Source organism: Amblyomma americanum, chromosome 2 (genome assembly GCF_052857255.1).
Source record: "Amblyomma americanum isolate KBUSLIRL-KWMA chromosome 2, ASM5285725v1, whole genome shotgun sequence".
In the NCBI taxonomy this organism is placed as follows: domain Eukaryota; kingdom Metazoa; phylum Arthropoda; class Arachnida; order Ixodida; family Ixodidae; genus Amblyomma; species Amblyomma americanum.
The window spans coordinates 120,986,570-121,007,065 of NC_135498.1; the positions used below are offsets into that span (position 1 = coordinate 120,986,570).

The 20,496-nt window shown below is 51.4% G+C and overlaps 1 long non-coding RNA gene across 1 annotated transcript; it reads right to left on the bottom strand.

The window, feature by feature from the left end:
* Nucleotides 1–1,195: 1,195 nt before the first annotated feature.
* LOC144119031 (uncharacterized) lies at nt 1,196–20,269 on the bottom strand. Its single transcript, XR_013312238.1, has 5 exons — nt 20,238–20,269; nt 18,693–18,830; nt 15,830–16,116; nt 3,741–3,896; nt 1,196–1,347 (listed from the first exon to the last, which is right to left on the bottom strand). It is a non-coding gene; the product is annotated as an uncharacterized LOC144119031 (long non-coding RNA).
* Nucleotides 20,270–20,496: the final 227 nt, after the last annotated feature.

Here is a 20,496-nt window from a genome sequence, read left to right on the forward strand (position 1 = left end):
GCTTATGTTCGTTCGAGGCCGGGTTTGAGAGGTGGGAAAGGGTGTCACGTCTTTTTATGAACATAGGTTATATCGGCACAAGTCTGGGGGGCTTCAGCAAGTGCTCCAGGATGCGTGGCGCGGCCGCCGGGATTGTTAACCCTCGGGCAAGTCGGCCGGTCCCTTCCTTACCAGCCTGTTATGCGTCAGTGGTGTAGGCAGGGGCTTATAATTTTTCAATTTTTTTGGTTGCCCAAACCTCATATATGTCCCTTCGTTGCCACAGTTGACCTCATGAGCGGGTACCCAGATTAGGTTAATTTTGCGGTCGGGAGTGCAGCCGCGCATAATGCTTGAGGCGGCAATGAAGATGCAGCCTGCCGATAAGTTTAGGATTGCTCGTTTTCACTCACCGAGAACTGTGCGCGTACAGCGGTCAGCGATAACCAGCGCTATCGCTGTATCTTCTGCTGCGGCGGGGGAGGGGGCGCACACCGCGGCGGCGGAGATAAGTGTAGATAGCGGCGTCTTTGCATGGACCACGTAGGTTGCACCTTGCCTTTCCGCGTCCGTTTGTGTAGTGCGTTCGTGGGAACGATAGAAATCATCCAGTTCTTGGGCTTCGCATGTGGCAAAAAAAAAAGGCGGGTATGTGGCAGGCAGTGGAGTGGGAATCGACTGGAGCAACTTCGGAGCGAGGACGCATTACCGCACTGTAAACCAAGTTACAGACTTAACGGTGCATTACAGTGTCTGTAACTAACACCCTTCAAAAAGGATAACTTTAGGTAGCAAAGCCTCCTTATACAGGGCACTTTTCTCACAACTCCGCCCTTCTTTTACCCGATGTATTGGAAGGTGGTTTTCGTAACTTACACTCTAATATAATGGGTGTACCAGTCACACTTCACATTTAACACCCTTTTCAATTTTTCACTTTTATGCCGCGTTATTCATTTTAGGCTTTCCACTATATTTTGAGTAGCAATGTGAAGCTGTTCAATATATTGCATTTTATCAGTTGACATTTTAGCCACCCACACATGTAGTATGTGCTAGAGACAATAGCTTGCCTTTTGCTTTGCATTATGAATGCCCAGAACATGAGAAGAGCATTCAAGAAAGGTCAGGCACATTACACTGCATGCTCCGGCAAATATTTATTAATGTGAACCAGCAAAGGTAACTTGGTGCATACTTACAAACCATCAGACAATGCACTTTTACTCAGTCACATAAACATCCAGAAATTGGAGTTCGAATACGAAACAAAAGTTGCAGGCTCCTGGTTTGTAGCTCCTGTCGAACACGCAGTGCGCACCCGTAAATGCATTTGCACTCTTGACAGCATCACCGACATGTTCTCTCCTGTAAAAAAAAGTAAAAGTTGCACTTTCTACAAATGATAGGTTTGGTGCCATGTACTAGTTGTCAAATTTGGGGCAGTGCAAGTTGTCACAAGGGGCTTGAAAAAAATTGTTTGGACACTTCAAAAGCACTAAAAGATTACTCGAGTTCTCCATGCCAAATCTAGGTCAATCTCCCATGCCATATTTGTAAAGCAGAATGTCATAATACTAGAAAACACCGCCTTCCACATATAAAGAATTGTTGACCTCAAGATGTGACAGACAAAAAGAAAGAGAACATGGCAAATGGATGTCAAACTGGTGCCTCAAGTTTGTTTTCTAAGCAGTTATTTCTGCTTTACATATGTCTATCGTTCAACTTTTCTGTGAATTTCCTTGCTTCTTTTCTTTTAACTGTACTCCATTGATTTTTATTTAGCTAAAGAGAGAAAGGGGTTCAGAAGGAAAGGCAGCCACACCTACTTGGGTGGACATAGTGCAGGCCCATGGTTTCCATGAAGGCATAATGCCAGCAGTGGTCAATCCTGTTCCATCTGCCGTACCCTACAATGTCATGCTAGAATTTCCAAGCGGATCATCTACAAGTTCATGAGAATCAGTTGATGCCACTAGCGGGGGGGATGGACAAAACCATCAGCGCTTTCCACTTATCTCGCGCCTTTCCGACCCGCTGACATGTGTTGCACGACCTTACCAAACGCTCCATGTCCTTAAAACATCCAGACAATAGTATTCCTGTAAAAGCCTCTGGTTTGTTTTCCTGATTCTCAAGTTGTATGACCACGAATTGCCATGAAAAAGTCGTAGTAAGTCTTGTCGGTACTTCTGCGAAACGACTAATTGGTCTCGCCCCACCACACGACTATTCTTGTAGTATTTAGGTAGTTTTCCTGAAACTGCGGCTTCGGTTGTAAGCGTACCGAAAGGGCCCTAAATTACCACTGTCGCGATAGGCAAGCATACGCTTTGTTCTTCCACTACCTGTCAGATCCATACACATTTTTCTGCGTAATCGGATGGTGACGCATACAACAGATGGACAACATCCATCGTTGCAGCTGAGTTGCTTCCCGTTCACAAGCAGGCTATGCGAGTGAAGTCGCAAGAACTTCATGTTTTCATCGCAGTTCTGACATACGGGAGCGCAACCTTTTCTTTTTCACAGTTCACTGCTATGTGACCCTGCTCATTGCATCTGTAGCAAGTGAGCGGCCTCCTAGCCTGAAACGAGACTTTTTCTTTCTTCGCTTTGGCCACTTTTGCACCGTTCTCATTGTCTTCCCTTTTTTGAGCTTTATCGGAAGAAACTTTTCTTTCGTCTTTCTCAACTTTAGAGTTCCCAAAGTGCCACTCGTGATGGTAATGCTTACTTCTCCCGAAAATACGGGTCATATCAACTCTAGTGTTGTTAAACAGCTGGCGAGAAGCGAACTCCTCAATGTGTTCTGTAGCTTTGGTAGCAAACGTTACATTGTCTCGGTCCAGTAGCCAATTTCTTTCCCCTTCAGAGAGGCAGTTGTAAAACTGCTCCAACAACATCCTCTCCACAAGAGCCTGTCGGTCACTATAGGACCCGGTGCGCTTAAACCATTCGACCAAGTTAGTTTGCAGCTTCTACAAAAAAATCGGGATGGCTCTTGTCCCTCGACTTCTTAGCTCCCCGAAATCACTGCGTGAACGATTCTGCGCTAAGTATACATTCGTAGAAGGCAAGCCTTGACGTTCTCGTAGTTGTCCGCGCCCTCCTTGCTGAGCCGCGCGACAACCTCCGATGCCTCGCAGGGCAGTACAGTCAGTAGCCTTTGATACTAAGTCTACCAACTGAAGGACAGTTGGCCGCACGTTCGTCCAAAATTTGCTAGATAGAAACAGATATCCCCTGACACCACATATGGCTGCATGTTCCTAGACATCTTGAACTCTACCTCCTCGTTGAGAAGCGGTGCCGCTTGCTGGAGACAATTGCCCGACCTCTTGCTCAACTCTACTTCTGACTTACGAAGCTCTATTGCCCATTCCTGTTTTTTGCTTGATTCTCTCTTTCACGCTCACGCCTTTTCTGCTGTCTGAGCTGCTCTTCCATTTTTTGTTCAATGATGTTCCATGCCTCACTGAGCTCCTCATCATCTGCCCCCAAATCAGTGATTGCCTGAATAATCATGGGTTTTTGTGCAAAAGACTTTTGTATCGATCCCCAATTCCTCATACAAAAGCAACAGATCCGGCTTCTGCAGCTTTTGTAGGTCCACTATGCTTCTGAGTCTAGGCTATTTCCAAAACAACTATGCCAAAATACCAACCCTCGATGATTTAAGCACATGTCTCTACCAGTTCTAAATTTTAACCCTCTTTTAGAATCTGGTCCACATCAGAGGAAAGCCAAGCACTCACCCACACATGTGATCATGTCCTGAGACAGCTGCTCTCTCGTTGGCTGACCGTTGTTACCGCTTGTAGGTTCCGATCTCACCGCTGGTCATCAGTTTTCGTGGTGCAGGGGCTCACTCGAACCCGGGCGCCTTCGGGTAGCGTGTCCGAGTCTTCGGGCTGAGGAAATATGGAACTTGAAGTTTGGGAAAACGAAAAAGAAGCGGGTTTACTGGCACTTTGAAGAAACTTTTACATAATTGCATAATTTACATAATTTATAAAAGAGCAGTCAAATGGTAGAAGTCCATAGCGTCGAGCGACTGGATAAGCCTTGTCGTCAGGGCCCAGAGCAATCGTTCGCACTCAGGTCGCCTGTTAAATATCCCAAGGCTCCGCCCCTCCACAAGTCAGCGGCTAATTCAACACGTGGCACTAATCGGTAGAATGACACAGCACATAGCACGCGGAGGCACTCGTGGGAATGGGCGAGGAGGATTCGGGGGTCCGCTGCTACCTCGCTCAGAAGAGCGGGACGTCTCTGTGTCACCACTTCGCGCACATTTGCGTGCGCTCCCAGACACCCTTAGAGCGTATGGGGTCACTCTGCGTCCAGCCGGCCGGGAAGGCGAGCTTCCGTGCAAGCTACACGCAGGCGTTATTTAAGCACGCAACACGTTTCCCCAACCCGTGGCGCAGAGTCGCAGCCACGGCAGGTCCGGACGAAATAGGCAACGGCAGGGCACGCTAGGAAATAGTTTATTATCCTAACGCGAGGTAAACCACACTGCGGAAGAATGTTCTATCCGTAAAATAGATGTTCCGTAGCTCACCAAGTCGTTGACGTCGACCGGCGTTGGTGTTCGGGGGCCGGCGGGCAGCGAAAGGGGTCCGTGGGGCACTTAGGTAAGGTCCGGCGGCGAGAGACCCTTCCCGCCGCGCGATCACCCCTTTTATCCCCTCGGTCATTGCCTCCCTGGCAGCAAATCGTTACCGTCAAGCTTAGGCGTGCTACCCTCTCCGCAGAAGGCGGCGCGCTGCCGTGACGTCACGTCAGTGCTGGGGCGGAAATGAGCAGAGTCGCGGGGGTGCCTTCTCTCCACATTCCTGGTGGCCAGCGCGCCCGTGTAAGTCACGGTCGCCGCTGGCGCGGGGGACGAGGAGGGGATACCAGTGTATCCCACATCCTCCCCGCCTTAAGAAGCCTCCCGAACACAGAAACAGGCACAAAAAGCTTTACTAAATTTCAGTGGGCCATAGGTCCCGGTCCATCTCTAGCCCCCCCGCTGGCGTGGCCCCTGCTTCCATGTCGGGCGCCGGCAGTTCCGCAGCCGCCAGCGCAGGGGCCGGCCGCTTGGGGTCCGGGTCCCGGGCCTCGTCACTCGGGGCAGGAGGCGCCGCTGCCGAAGACGGAGGAGCCACCGCGGCCGAGGGCTGCGAGCCAAGGCTCGGCTCCGGCGGGCCGCCAGCGTGGCGGCCGGCTACCTGCAGAAGCCACTCAGCGAACTCGGCCTCGCGGCCCGCTCGCGCCAGCATCTGACGGGCCGCGGCGCTGGGAGTGGCCGCCGCTGGATGTAGATCGTCTCGGGTCGTGGCCCCGCGCGTCCTCTGGTCGTGCAGGTCCCCCGCCTTGTGGGCTTTCTCGTGCAGCATCACGGCCCCACACGGGCACAGCAGGGTTCCTGGGGACAGGGGTAGGGACACGCCCTCGGCCCGCTGGTCCGCGTCGGCGACGGTGCGCCCCCGGAATACGTTAAACAGCCTGGCCGGGGGCGTGAGCCTCTTCGCCCTCTCCTGCCGCTTCCACGGCCGCCACGAGACGTAGCCGACCGGCGCGTCCGTTCCGGCCTGGTACGTCCACGTGGCCACGTCCCTGGGCGGCTGGCGCGGGGCCTGCGCTGCCGGCGGCTCCGGGCCTCGGGCTGGCGGGGTGGACATCAGGCGCTGGCAGAGTGGCGAGCGAGCCGGCGAGTGACCCAAGGTGGCGGGGGAAGCCTGGCGGCGGCGCGGCGACTGCCCGAAGAGGGGGCCCAAGTGCCTCGGGCCAGCACGCCCGGGGCCCGGTGGGGTGGCCGCCGGGTGACGGCGATGCGGCGAGGGGTGCTTTGGGCTTCGTCCGGACGTCGAGGGTGACCGCCGGCGCTTGGGTTGTGCCTGCTTCTCCATCTGCGTCGGGGAACAGGTCGACCCAGACGTAACCAACTACCAAGGCGCGTGCTACGTAGCTGTTCGACCCTCACGAGAGTCATGAGGGTTAGCGCAAGTCAGTCTTGCGTGCAACTGATCGGCATGAGCGGCCCGTACGTTCATGCATCTAACGAGACTGCCTGCCGGCTCGCGCCCTCGCTCTAGGCTGCGCAGGCAGATTCTGTTTCTGCCTAGGGCGCAAGTTATAGCGGGACGCGGGGTTCGCCGGCTGATCGCAGATCTCGTTATCCGACTGCGGCGCGGGTCGGGCTGTGTCCTCTACCCACTCATCTCGCTGCACGTAACGTTTCAGGTCGCATACGTGCACCGGTCCGCCTGTCGGTTTCGACCGCAAGTCCTCGAGCCTGTAAACGAGCGAGGAAAGTTTCTCTCGCACGCGGAACGGCCCGATCCATTTCGGCGCCAACGAGGCCGCAAACTGTTTGCTAGCGTCGCTGAGAACGTGCTGGCGTCGAAGCACCAGATCGCCCACTTCGTAGTGAACATCCCGGTGCGAGCGGTCGTACTGTGCTTTCTGCTGCGCCCTAGCGGTGCTCAGGTTGCGGCGAGCCTTGCGTAAGGCCTCCGTCATCTTAGCGCGCAGCTGCGTCGCGTACTCAGCTCGTGCTGACGAAGCGACGGGCGTCTTCCTGCTGTCCGATAGAATCCGGTCCATCGGATTTAGCAGCTCTCTACCCAGATTGAGAGAACACGGCGCATACCCAGTCGAGCGGTTAACGGTCGAACGCAAAGCAAACGCGATCTCCGGCAGATAGGAGTCCCAATCTTTGTGCCTCTCAGAGTACGCGACAAGCAAGTGCTTAACGTTGCGATTGGCTCGTTCCGTGGGGTTCGACTGAGCATGATAGGTGGTCGTTTTCTTGTGCTTAATGCCGAGTGCAGCGCACGAATCAACGAACACCTTCGCAGTGAAGTAGGACGCGTTGTCCGTTATCAGCTGCTCTGGGAAACCGAACCTGGTGAATACGTCCATCAGCTTCTCCATGATCACTCGTGCCGTCAGCTTTCTAAGGGGGAAAAGTTCAACCCACTTGCTGAAGTGATCCGTGGCCACCAGCAAGAACTTGTTCCTACTCGGTGTCATAGGATACGGTCCCATGATGTCGCACGCCGCGATTTGCCAGGGAGTCTGGCTGTTAATCGGGTGCATGAGGCCGGGTGGTCGTCCGCCTCGGGGCTTCACACTTTGGCACACGTGGCACGAGCGGGCGTAGCGTATTACGTCCCTTTTCATGCCTAGCCAGGTAGCAAAGCGACACAACTTAGTGTAAGTCTTGGGGCCGCTTGCATGCCCAGCGATGCACGAGTCGTGAAAGTAGCGTAACAGTGCTGCTCTCAATACTCGCGGTATCACCACCTTGAGCGCCTCGTTTGTGTCGTTCTCGGAGGTGATATACCTCAGCAGGACGCCGTCGGAATCCAGCAGATACGAATTCATCGCGCTCACAGCACTACCAGCTGTTTCCCAGCGCTCCGCACCGACAGCAAAACCAGCTGTCTCCTTGTGCGCGGCGGCCCTGCCGCGCGGCTCCCGGAGCCCGTCGAACACCTTTCGACAAAACGGATCCTTCTGCTGAGCTTCGAGCAGCTCCTTTCTGCTGAACACGATCCCCACGGAACTCGCGTAGTCCACGTGGTTCACGCTCTCGCCCTGGATCAACGGTTGGTCCGCGTTCCTTACATGGGCTACGGCTCGGGTCAGTCCCTCGCTCTCCCCGGCTGTCGGGCGGTCGGTCGCGTGACCTTCCTCGCACTGGACAGGCGCTCGCGAGAGTGCGTCAGCCACAGCGTTGTTTTTCCCTTTGCGGTAGCGCACGGTGAAGTCGTAACGCTGCAGCAACAGGGACCAACGCGCTAGGCGGCCGCTCGGCTCGCTGAGTCGTCTCAGCCAGGTGAGCGCCATGTGATCCGTCTCGATCACAAATGCCATCCCATCGACGTAGTAGTCGAACTTACGCAGAGCAAAAACTATCGCGAGACATTCCTTCTCTGTCACCGAGTAGTTTCTCTCTGCCGGCGTCAACGAACGGCTCGCGAAAGCTACCGGACGGAGAACGCCTTCATGCTCCTGAAGCTACACAGGGTCGCTTGCGTCGGTTTGAATCACAAACTCCCTGTTTAGGTCGGGTAGCTGCAACTCAGCCGTGTCAGCGAGCACTTTGGTGAGGTTGCGCAGTGCATCCTCTTACTCGTGACCCCAACTCCAGCGCTCGCCTTTCTTCAAAAGCTTTGTCAAAGGCGCCTGCAGCGCTGCGCACTCTGGGATGAACTGGCGATAAAAGTTCGCCATTCCCAGGAAGCGCCTGAGTCCGGCTATATCTGTGGGCGACGCAAACTTAAGCAAAGCCTCAAGCTTATCGTCGCACGGCAGAATGCGGCCTCTGTCGATCGTGAACCCCAACAGTGTTATTCGGGTCGCGGCGATCTGTGCCTTCTTCGGGTTCAAAGTGATTCCCGCGGACCTCAGCCTCTCTAGGACGTCCCTCAAGTGGCGCAGGTGTTCCTCGAACGTTTTCGAATACACCACGATGTCGTCTAGGTACGCGAGCGCATGTTGCCACTTCGCATCTCCCAGAACACGGTCCATTAGGCGCTGATAAGTAGCGGGTGCTCCTACCAAACCAAAAGACATTCTCTTGAACTGGAAAAGGCCTCTGTGACAAGTGAAAGAAGTTTTCTTCTTGTCCCGCTCATCCATTTCAACCTGAAAGTATCCGCGGCTAGCATCGAGCGTTGTGAAGTACTTCGCCCCACCTAGGTTGGACACTAGGGAAGAAATGGTGGGTAGAGGGTAGGCGTCTTTCCTCGTAACCTCATTCAGCTTGCGGTAGTCCATGCAAAGTCAATATGTATCGTCTTTCTTTGGAACCAAGACTACCGGGAAGCCCCAAGGGCTGTTAGACCTCTCAACAACGCCAGTGTCGATAAGTTCGTCTAAGGCGCTGTCCAGTGCTTTTCTCTTGGCCAAGCTAATTGGTCTAGGATTGCACTTCCAAGGCAGTGCGTCACCCGTGTCTATTCGGTGCCTGACTAGGGTAGTGAGGCCCGGGCGGTCAGTGAATGTCGCGTTGTACTCGTAGAGGAGCGATGACAAACGTGCCTTCTCCCTCTCCGTCACGCTGTTCACTTCCGACAACAAGGGGTGCGCTGACCTTCCCTGCGCGGCAGAGCAGCTTTCTACCGCGGCAACCTTCTCTCTGCCCTCTCCCTCAGCGGCGATGGTCCGCTCGCCTCCTGGATCTCGGGCTGGCGCGGTGGATTTGTCACGGTCTCCCCCCGCTCGCGCCGCGTTCGGAGTCTGAATGGTGTGCGACGCCGCGGGCGCTTTCGCGAAAGGCTTCAAGGCGCCTGACGTACGCTCCCTGTAGCCTCCGCTGCTGATGTCTATCACAATACCTGTCTTGGCTAGGAAGTCTCGTCCAAGAATTACAGGAACGGATAAACAGGGAAGATGAACGAGGCGTTGTCGCCGCACGCGTCTTTCCCAGCGAACCACTATCCTAGCTGCACCGCTTGATTGCGCTGTGCCGCTCGCGAGGCGAAAAGTGGTATCGCACTCTCTCAGCCGGATTTTGTTCTCGCGGAGATGGTTTAACACCTCGTCACCGAACAAAGAAGCGCTTGCTCCTGTATCTAGTAACGCGGTGAATTTCTTTCGAGCTATTGTTAGCTCAATGAACGGCGCTGACAGGTCAACAGAATTTCCTACGCGACATGCCAAAGGCGCTAGCAAACCGGGGTTTTCTGTGTACGCCGCGCGGAATCGAAGGTCGATCACCGGCGGCTTTGGCCGTTTCCCGACCGTGTTTGGTCACGGGCGGGAGGGCGGCCACACTCGCGGGCGAAGTGTCCCGGCTGGTCGCATCGGTAGCAACGGTTGCCCGGGCCCCGACGGGCTAGGCGCTGGTCGCCCCGTTCCGGTCGGTCATCTCGAACTCGCGGCGCGGATGGTGGGGGCCGCGTGTCGGCCTCGCGATCTCGCCTCGGTTCACTCCGCTCTGCGGCAGCGTGTGCTGTTCGCAACGCGTAGCTGAATGGGTCCAAAGCGCGGTCGGACAACTCCCAACCCCTTGGGACACGCTCGTCAGCAAACTGTGCTGACGCTTCAGTTCTAGATGGACTGCGCGCTGAGCTGCCATTCCACGCGCAGCGCGGCTCAAGTGACAGCGATGCGGGTGGGGGCGGCCGATACGCTCGCGCAGAGAGGATGTCTCCCTGAATGCGCTTCGCCTCAGCTGCGAGCTCATCCAAATCTCTGAACCTGACTCCTCTCAGGTAAGCCGTGAAAGTCGGGTGCGCTTGTCTCGTGACACGCTCAACTTTCTCCGTGTTCGTGGCGCGAGGGTCAGCGAGGCGATAAAGTTCGTCCATCGCTCGGACGTACTCTAACAGAGACTCGTCGGGGTGCTGGGTTCGGAGCTCCAGCTCTCTCCTCAAACGCCACTCATAGTTTGCGGGAAGGAATTCGTCGCGGAAGCTTGCGCAAAACTCCTCCATTGTCCTCGCTCGGTTGCCGGCTAGTCGGTACCAGCGGGCCGCTTGCTCCGTCAAAGAAACAGGCACAACACGCGCGAGCATTTCGGCGTCTGCGATTCCTGTCACTTGCTGATAATGCAGCAGACGGTCGAGGTACTCATTTGCTCCCGCAATGTCGTGGTACCCCGTGTAGGTAGGCAAGTCTATCCTAACACGTGGTGACTGGGCCGGGGCTTGCAAATGTTTTGCAAAATACCCGCTAGACTCTGCATAACCTGCATTGCGTTCTGCAAGAGCACCTCGGATGATTGCGGACTAACACCCCCGGAGTTGGGCGCAGCCGCTGATGGCGTCGAATGATGAGGCCAAGGTGCCTCATTGTTCGCGCCGCGGAGCGGCGAGGCGCCCGATGTGGAGCCCCCCATGCCAGGCCTGAGTCCTACCAACGCGTCAGGGGATGTTGCTCGGCTATTCCGCTTGGAACGCCCAAGATTCACAAATTCAAACCCTTCCAACGGCGCGTCAAGTAGGGAGCCCTGGTTATGTGCCGCTGGCTCTGACAGCATAAACAAAGACTGCAAGTCACTCCTGTCGGCTGCCATCCTTTGTTAGGGCGACGGTAGTCATTCGCTCCAACAAAGGTCAATGCTCGATTGCCTAGTTCGCCCCACGTTCGGGCGACAAGATATGGGGTCACTCTGCGTCCAGCCGGCCGGGAAGGCGAGCTTCCGTGCAAGCTACACGCAGGCGTTATTTAAGCACGCAACACGTTTCCCCAACCCGTGGCGCAGAGTCGCAGCCACGGCAGGTCCGGACGAAATAGGCAACGGCAGGGCACGCTAGGAAATAGTTTATTATCCTAACGCGAGGTAAAGCACACTGCGGAAGAATGTTCTATCCGTAAAATAGATGTTCCGTAGCTCACCAAGTCGTTGACGTCGACCGGCGTTGGTGTTCGGGGGCCGGCGGGCAGCGAAAGGGGTCCGTGGGGCACTTAGGTAAGGTCCGGCGGCGAGAGACCCTTCCCGCAGCGCGATCACCCCTTTTATCCCCTCGGTCATTGCCTCCCTGGCAGCAAATCGTTACCGTCAAGCTTAGGCGTGCTACCCTCTCCGCAGAAGGCGGCGCGCTGCCGTGACGTCACGTCAGTGCTGGGGCGGAAATGAGCAGAGTCGCGGGGGTGCCTTCTCTCCACATTCCTGGTGGCCAGCGCGCCCGTGTAAGTCACGGTCGCTGCTGGCGCGAGGGACGAGGAGGGGATACCAGTGTATCCCACAAGCGTGTGGGGGTAGCTATCTCGGTCACAGAGGAGATGTCGTGGACTCAGCGTGGCAAGCTCAACCGGAGGCCAGCTGCCAAGTGACAAGGGGGTTCGTCGTTTCATCATCATCATCATCATCATCATCATCATCATTTATTTTCCCTTAAGGACCCCTAGGTGGGGCATTACATAAGGGGGAGCAAAAATACGAAATCACAAACAATAGGAACATTTGAAATATAACAGTGAAGAAGGCAAAACAATTGTTAAAAGAGCATTGAAAAATGAAAAAGGGAACAATCACAGGTACACTGTGGCCATCACGCTATATATACAGGAAGAAAACGGGAAAACTGATTAGCAGACAAGGGTTCAAAAATGTAACATGTGCAGAGGTGGCACTGAAAATTGTCGGGAATTACATTGTAAGTGCGCTAACGAAAAAGATGAGTTAAAAGCAGGGTTTTGAATTTATTTGCATCGCGCTCAGTTACAACGGCATCAGGCAGCTCATTCCACAGTTCAATGGCGGATGGCAGGAAGGATTTTTGGAAGGCATTGGTGGAACCATGTAAGCGCTGTAGGCTCAGGCTGTTAAAAAGACGACGAGATGTTCTATTGGGAGGGAGTAGAAATGTGCAGTGCAATTGAGGAAAACTGTAGTATAACTTGTGGAAAAGGCAGAGTTGGGAAATTTTACGGCGAAAAGACTGTGGCGGTATGTCAAGCGATGATTTTATGCCAGAAACACTGGTTCTGGGATTGTAACATGAAGTAATAAATCGGGCTGAACGACTTTGTACTGATTCTAATGCTTCAATTAGGTATGACTGGTGCGGGTTCCAAATGGGTGAGGCATATTCTAGTTTAGTACGAATGAAAGTTTCATAAGCGAGTTTGCGGATGAATGGAGGGGACACGGCTAGGTACCTTCTCAGTCTGTTGAGCGATTTTGAACTTTCAGCTACTATGTTTAAAATATGCTCGGACCATGAAAGTTTGCTAGTGATTGTTATTCCTAGGTACCGGTAGGACTCGACTTGTGTTAGGGGGATTGACCTTAAAGAATACTGGTAATTTAAGCTATTGCGTTTACGTGATACTGTCATGTATTTGCATTTTGAAACGTTTAACGTCATCAGCCACCGGGTGCACCAGTTGGTTATTTCGTTGAGGTCATTTTGGAGGAGGACTTGATCGTTGTTAGATGATATGCGTCGATACAGAATGCAGTCGTCTGCGAATAGGCGAATTGACGATGATATGTTGCAAGGAAGGTCGTTAATAAATACCAACAAAAGAAGAGGGCCGAGCACAGAGCCCTGAGGAACACCCGAAATGACGTTTGTAGCTGAAGAATGGTGGTTGTCTATTACAGTGCGTTGCGAACGGTTAGAGAGGAAACAGTGGATCCACGATAAAACCAGCGGGTCAAGATGAAGGCTCGAAAGTTTGGCCATGAGGCGACGATGGGGTACGCAGTCAAATGCTTTAGAAGAGTCCAGATAAATTACGTCAGTTTGAAAGCCGGAGTCGAGATTAAGGCGAAGGTCTGTTGTGAATTTGAATAGCTGTGTTTCGCATGAAAGGCCTCGACGGAAACCGTGCTGATTCGGAAAGAAAAAAGAATTGGCGTCAAGGTGTGATGCAATGGCTGAATACAGTACATGTTCTAGCAGTTTGCAAGAGATGCACGTCAAAGAAATGGGACGGTAATTCGAAGTGTCAAAACGGCTGCCAGATTTGTGTACAGGGGTTACGGTGCTATTTTTCCAGTCACTTGGAATTGATGTTGTGGCGATAGACTGATTGAAAATTATCTGTAAAATCAAACTGAAAACCAGTTTGGTACCTTTTAGAATTTTAGGCGATATGTTGTCAGGGCCTGGACTGCTACAGATCTTAAGGTTATCTATTAGTTTCGCTATGCCTTCAGATGTGATTGTGACCGGCTGCATTTCGGAGTAGTTAAAACACGGTTGGAAGGGAACGTCGGAAGTGGGTTCATGAGTGAACACAGAAGCGAAATACGAATTCATGACTTCAGCGCACTGGTCAACTGGTACATGCGAGCCATCAGAATGGGTCAATGACATGTGTGGCGGGCAGCGTTTCGGGGTTAATATGCTCCAAAATTTTTGCGGTTTGTCGCGTAGAATAGTTAGAAGGTCTTGGTGGAAGAACTTTCGTTTGGAGCGCTTCAATTGGCCCGTGTATTCACGTAGCGCTTTAAAGCAGGAAGACCACTTCTGGGGAGAATTCGCTTGCTTAGCTTCCCGAAAATTACGCTTTTTTCTTCTGGCTAGTTTTCGCAATGAATTAGAAAACCAAGGCTTGCTGGCATCCCCTCGAATGCGCACCAGGGGAACGAACCTGTCGATGAGAGACAGTATTTTGTGTTTGAATAAGGACCAATTTTGTTCAACTGTTCTATAATTAGCGAGGGGACTAAAATGTTGAATAAAGACATCTAGTTCTGTATTTATCTTGTTAAAATTGGCTTTGTTGTAGTCCCTGATGTACTTGGTTTCAGGTTGGCGATGTTGTAACGTAATGGAGAGGTCGAATAAGAGAATGTTGTGATCGCTTACGCCCTTTATGCTTTGAACAGACTTAATTAATTCGGGATTAGAGACGAGAATCAAATCCAAAATGTTAGAACCACGAGTTGGCACAGTGACCATCTGAGTGAAGTTGAACGTGAGAGCAAGGTCGACAAAGTTTTTTGATAGGGTGGATTTAGCAATGAAATTATTCCAGTCTATATCGGGGAAATTGAAGTCACCGGACAATAAGTAGGTCGCACGTGGAAAGCGGGAATGCAAGTTTAAAATGACTGAGTGAAGTTCATCAACGAAAGAATTATCGCAGTCGGGTGCGCGGTAGCAAGAAATAAGTATTAGCGCGTTAGCCGGGTGTGAAACATGAAGGCAAATGATTTCGTGATCACAGTTAGTTGCTATGCGCTGACAGACAAGTCTGGGATTCATAAATACCAAAACGCCTCCTCCTCGACGCCCTACACGGTCAAGCCTATGTATGGTGTAAGTGACGACATTACTGAGAAGTTCGTGGTCCTGAATATCTGGGCTAAGCCATGATTCAGTCATTATTGCGATGTCAGTATCGTTATCTTCAAGAAAGGTTTCCAGTGCTTCCTTTTTGCATATGTAACTGCGAACGTTTGAGAGCATGATAGATACTGTGTTAACAGTTGGCGCTTTTTGAGGGTTATGGCTGTGATGAGGTGCGTGTGAAACAGTTGAAACACGTGCGCATTTGGATGGCTATGACAGTTCGACGACTGAATCGGACTCAGCTTTGTAGATGAACTGTTTGTTATTCATGACCAGTTTATAATAACGGATCTTAAACTTGGATTCATACTGGGATGCGTATAAGTAAAGTTTTTTCCTAGCTAGACGCACTCGCGCTGATAAGTCTTCTCTAATGGAAAAAGACGTGTCCTTCAATTCTGATGATGCGGCAAGGATTTTGGATTTATCTTTGAAGCGCAGAAATTTTACGATAATGGGACGATTCTTGGATGCCTGAAAACGGCCCAACCTGTGTGCTCTTTCGATGTCGTCAGCTGTGATGGCGATGTTTAGTTTCTCCGATAAAAAAGTAACAATGTGTGTTTCAGACTGAGCCCATGTTTCATTGTTGGAATCTTGAATTCCAAAGAATAGCAAATTTGATCTTCGCACTTTTCCGTAAGTGTTCTGATTTCAGATGTCAGCTTGGCAACGTCGCCATGTGAGCTAAGGGATGTATTCGGCTCTGCGGCCTGAATCTTTTCTACTGTTTTTTCGAGGGTGTCAACGCGGGAGGAAAGGCCATTGACGAGACTTTCTATGTTATTCTGTGCAGCACGAACTAATGCTATTTCACTGAGTATTGTGCACTGGGTTGACTCAAGGCGCGACAGAGTTTGCGATATTTGTTCAAGAGAAGTAGATGTATCGCTGTTTGCAGGTCCGGGGTTTAGTTCCACGTCACCCGACATGATGAGTAGGAACGAAAGGTCAAAGTATGATTGGCAGAGGGAACAAAGTAGGTGGTATATATGTTTACGTACACAGTTGCGCAGCTCAATGGGGCACGACACCGCGAGCAAAAAAGGATCGTTTGTGCGTACACAAGTGGCGTTTGCCATGTAACTAACCTGGAAAAACAATGACGAGTGTTTGACCATGTTCGTCGCGGTGCCGTGCCCCAACTGGCCGTAGAACGGTAGCGCCTGAAGTAGTCGGGGCGGGTTGGCCGCATAGGAGGTAGCACCAGGTTGCCAGACGAAGGAGTTTGTTCCGGCTAGGGATGGCGGAAGATTGCCGTCTGTGGGTCTGTTTTTGCTGGCTGAAGGCGGCGTTTGTACCGGCTCGTGAGGCTGAAACAGCAGTGGCTCTTTTGGATGGGCGTCGCGCGAGGGTGCGGCTATGGTCCACAGCAGGGCTACCTGGAAAAACAATGACGAGTGTTTGACCATGTTCGCCGCGGTGCCGTGCCCCATCTGGCCGTAGAACGGTAGCGCCTGAAGTAGTCGCGGCGGGTTGGCCGCACAGGTGCCTGGCTTTCGCCGGTCGCAAGCCAGAGAATGGGTCGGAGCCAAAGGTTCCCAAAACAAAACAGTTTATACAGCTAAGAGACGATACAGAGGAATTTACAATCACTCGTACTAGCACAAAGTGATTTACAAACACAATGCAACTCATGCAAAGGCACAATCGAGAGAGATTACAATTTCACAGAACCTTTGCACCTAAAGTGCACTAACACAGAGAGAGACAAACACAATTTGTTCACCGGGCACTGCGACAGTCCGACGACCTGAGGAGCACCACGGGGCCGATCCGCAGACTGGCGGACGTTGCCTCGCTGGTCCGTGGCTGAGCGGTGGTCTCCCGGGAGTCAAGCGGGAGCGCTTCTCGGAAGCTTAAACGGCGGCTCGGGATAACAGACAGCGGTTGCAGCCCCTCATTTATAGGCGCAGCCCGCCTCTGTTCTTCGCGCTAAGGCAGGCGCGCACATACAGGCAGTATAAATTGCACAACCTCCTTCTCCTTCTCGTGCCGGGAGCGCGACCCCATTGGTCGAGCGCGGACACCGTCTTCCAGACATTTCTGGTTCCATCTCGCGTGCGAAGACGCCAGCGCGAGAGTGAAGAGGGGAGGGTGCCACTTTACCGCGGAGAAGGTCACGCCCTCTCCGTCGACAACGAGCAGAAACTTCGACATTCTTGAGAAATCGACGCCGCGCGTGGCTGTGATTACTTTCGCGCCGCCGGCGAGCTGAGTGAGAAGCGTACGCAAGGTTTACGCGCTCTCCAGGGTCCTTCCCCGCTGTTTTTTTTTTATTTTACCGCGCGCGGGCGTGATTGCGTACGCGCAGCGCGGTTTTTTTCGAATATGCGCCGAATTTTGCGACACTCTGTCAAAAACAGGTGATTCATGCGGGTGCTGCGGTCACTGCAGCGGCGGGCCGCAGGTCGGCTCCTGTCAGTCAATGCTAAACACTGGAAGGCATCGTGCCCTCTTCCCTCTGTTGTCTTGTCCATCGTTAATGACGTCTCGCGGCGAACCAGACAAAGGGTAGGCCATCTCCTTCCCCTCCATAACAGCGTGGGGAAGATTCCGCAGGTCGGTTCCCAGAGACAGCCTTTTTTTTTCGCAGGGTAAACGAGGGGTCCATAGACGTGTCCTCAGCAGGGTTGTAACAATGCCAATTAACTGCGTTCATATTGGCCTTTCAAACACATGCTCTGATATGCAGGTACTTGCAGAATTTCGTTTGAACTGCACTGAAAGGCACAGGTCTAATTCGATGAAATTGATTGGTACTAGAGCAACTGGCATAGCCACACACTGCTAGAAAAAGGTAGTAAAAAGGTGGTGACGGCTGCTGTTACTACCTTTTTTTTAACAGTTGCTACCTTTTTACTACCTTCTCACGACCCCGATGAAAAAGGAGGTAGTAAAAATGCAGTAAGTACGGCTGTTACTACCTTTGTAATATGTCATTACCACCTCATCGAATGCAGAGGTAGTAATTACGGCTGCTACTCGTATGACACCATCCGGAACAAAAGTGCGAATATGCAATTGGAGGTATATATGTTAACGGTTCGAATCTCCGTCAAGAGCTAGACTCCAACCTGAGAGTCCTATGGTATATGCAGTGGGAAGTCGTATGACACCACCAGCAGCAGTGTACAAAAAACGGTTACGTAAAATTTCGATACGAAAGTCTAGAGAAATCGCTGCCAGTGGTGTGCTCCCACTCCTCGCGCTCCTGGTCACATGTGCGGCGCCCACCTACGCGTTAGTAATGGGCTAGCGCGATTGTAGTTTTTTGCATTACTTTTGGTTTTGTCGAAGCCATATAAGAGCTCTGCTTCTAGCACTGGAGTCATATTTTTGCAAAGCAAAGTTTTGCAGCGATGAGGCAGTGCCTGGCGTCTAACCCAGCATTCAGATTAGAGGTTGCTTTAAATGCTGTCTAGAGGTAAACGTTGGCAATGGCAGTTGCTGTCTCTGGCTTCGAAGGTATTAAATGAAATTAATGTCTAGTCGCTGTTACTACCATCAGAGGTAGTAAATGCTAGTAATTGTAGCTCCTGTTGCTACCAAGTAACCATTACTACGTTGCAGTTACTACCTGCAGTTACTACCTAGGTAGTAACATATGTGAAAAGCAGTTACTACCCTGAAAGTTAATAACTACAACTACCTTTTTGTTGAGAGTGCATAGTCATGGCAGCCAGTACTAAATTGCTGTGATGGCATTAGTGTGGTAGGTAAGCAAACAAAGAGTCCATTGCAGAATGCAATAAAATCAAGTGTATGAGATACCAAAAAGGAATGGGAAAATTATTGTAGCGCAGTGACATTCTGTAGTGCTCTTTAATTTTGCGGCGCAATCATACAATTAAAAATTTTCCAGAATTCCAGGGTCCCAGCTTCTTTTTATGCTGTATTTTTCATCACAATGCAGTAACAACCACCTGACAAGCTGTAGTTCTAAATGCACACCTACCTGGAATGTTTTCGAATTGTGGAAGAGAATGTTCACGACCCCTCCTGTGTTGAATTAATTGGGGTTGTTCCTCACCATACCCTCATGCAAGCCATCCAGGTTCGGGTAGGGGGACATCTTTGCCATCATCTGCACTGAAAAGAAAACAATCATAAGCTAAGAAAAAGCAGTGAAATACAATATTTTTTAATAACTGCAACAGTAGCAAACGGCATTGATGCCAATTTGCGCAGTCCCCAAGGTTTATGAAGGGTGCTTTTTGCCTCCAAAATGGATTCTCGGGAATTGAACAGTACTACTTCTGCGCAAAAAAAAATTGAGGAGAGGAAAATTGTCAGCTGTACATTTGTTTTTCTAGCAACACTGACACTGCACCCTAACAGATGGGACAAACTAAATATTTTTAATGTGGGAAAGAAATCAGAATGTTCAAATGAGCACCAGGCACATAAAGGGAACTACCAAAAATTAAAATAAATAAAAAAAAGCAGCCCTCTAGGTCTCCATTTAAAGTAAAGAAAATATGTTTAGCAGCCTGGAATACCTGACATCATAAAATTAAATTGTATTTCCGGAAACCACTTAATGTGTGATCGGTCAGAACCTGAAATGATGTATTATTTTGTTTTGTTTTGAGGACTGCCTTGTGCGCCTTCTGTAAATGCACAAAATTCTGATCCCTTACTCATGCACTTGTTTTTTGGTGCTTGCATTCAGCAGTAATCAATTCTAACGTAACCTGCTGCATACAGTTCTCAATGGTGACTCTCAGTAAGCGACTTTCATGCCTGTAAAAGCAATGGAAAGCGGCTAAGGAAAACAAACTAAAATTACTGAGCACCGGACAAACATCATCACTTGGAATAATTGGCAGATATGGCCTCAAAACACACGAAGGATACTCCAAGTCAGGAATTGTGCGATCTTGAAATTTGACATATTCATCTAAATTATTGTCCAGGCACCTGCACAGAAAATTAGGATCTCATGAAAATTACACTGTAACAGAAGGTATTCAGACATATACAAGTACGTTGGCAAAGCCTTAAATAAAAAGTAACGTGGACATTTCCATGTAACAGCCACAAAGCAGTCGCAGATAACTGAAAATGCCAGACACCTCGCACACATAACACTGGAAAGCTCTCTGGCACACACTACTTCCATTCCTCGTACCATATGAATGGCAGACTCCGCGTAGCACATTATGCAACGCCAAACAGACCTAGCGGCGCAAACGGCCGACGGCTACCGGCATGGCAAGAACGTGTCATCGCACGCCGAGGGCGGAGCGGTTCTCCGACGGCAAGCGGTGCCGGTGAACGAGTCAGCAGCACGGAGCAATGGCGGGGTCGTTGTTTATGAGAAAGGAGATAAGCGGCGCCGGTAGCGGCGGCGCGACGCCGCCATTACGGAATAGATTCGTGCACATGCATTTTAAGCCCTGCAGCGACGAACGAGTGACGAAAGCAAAAGCTGCGCACTTTTTTTCCTGGCACTGTGAAATAGAGGCCATAATGAATTTCTACATCACAACTCACCTGGAACGTGTCGCTCCCAAAGTGCATTTCAACACATGGCAGAGTACAAGCACTGGCGGCGGCTCTCAAGCTGCGCAGTTTGTGCTCGTTCGCACTCAACTTTTATCGGGCCCAGCGTTGCGAACAGGTGCGTCGCCGATGTCATTTTCCGGCACTGTTTGTAGAGACGGGACAGTATCCTCGCTGGCAGCACGAGGGAACACACATAATCTGTCGCACCGGCTACACGTGCAGCTTTCTGTGCGCGCGAACTTCACAC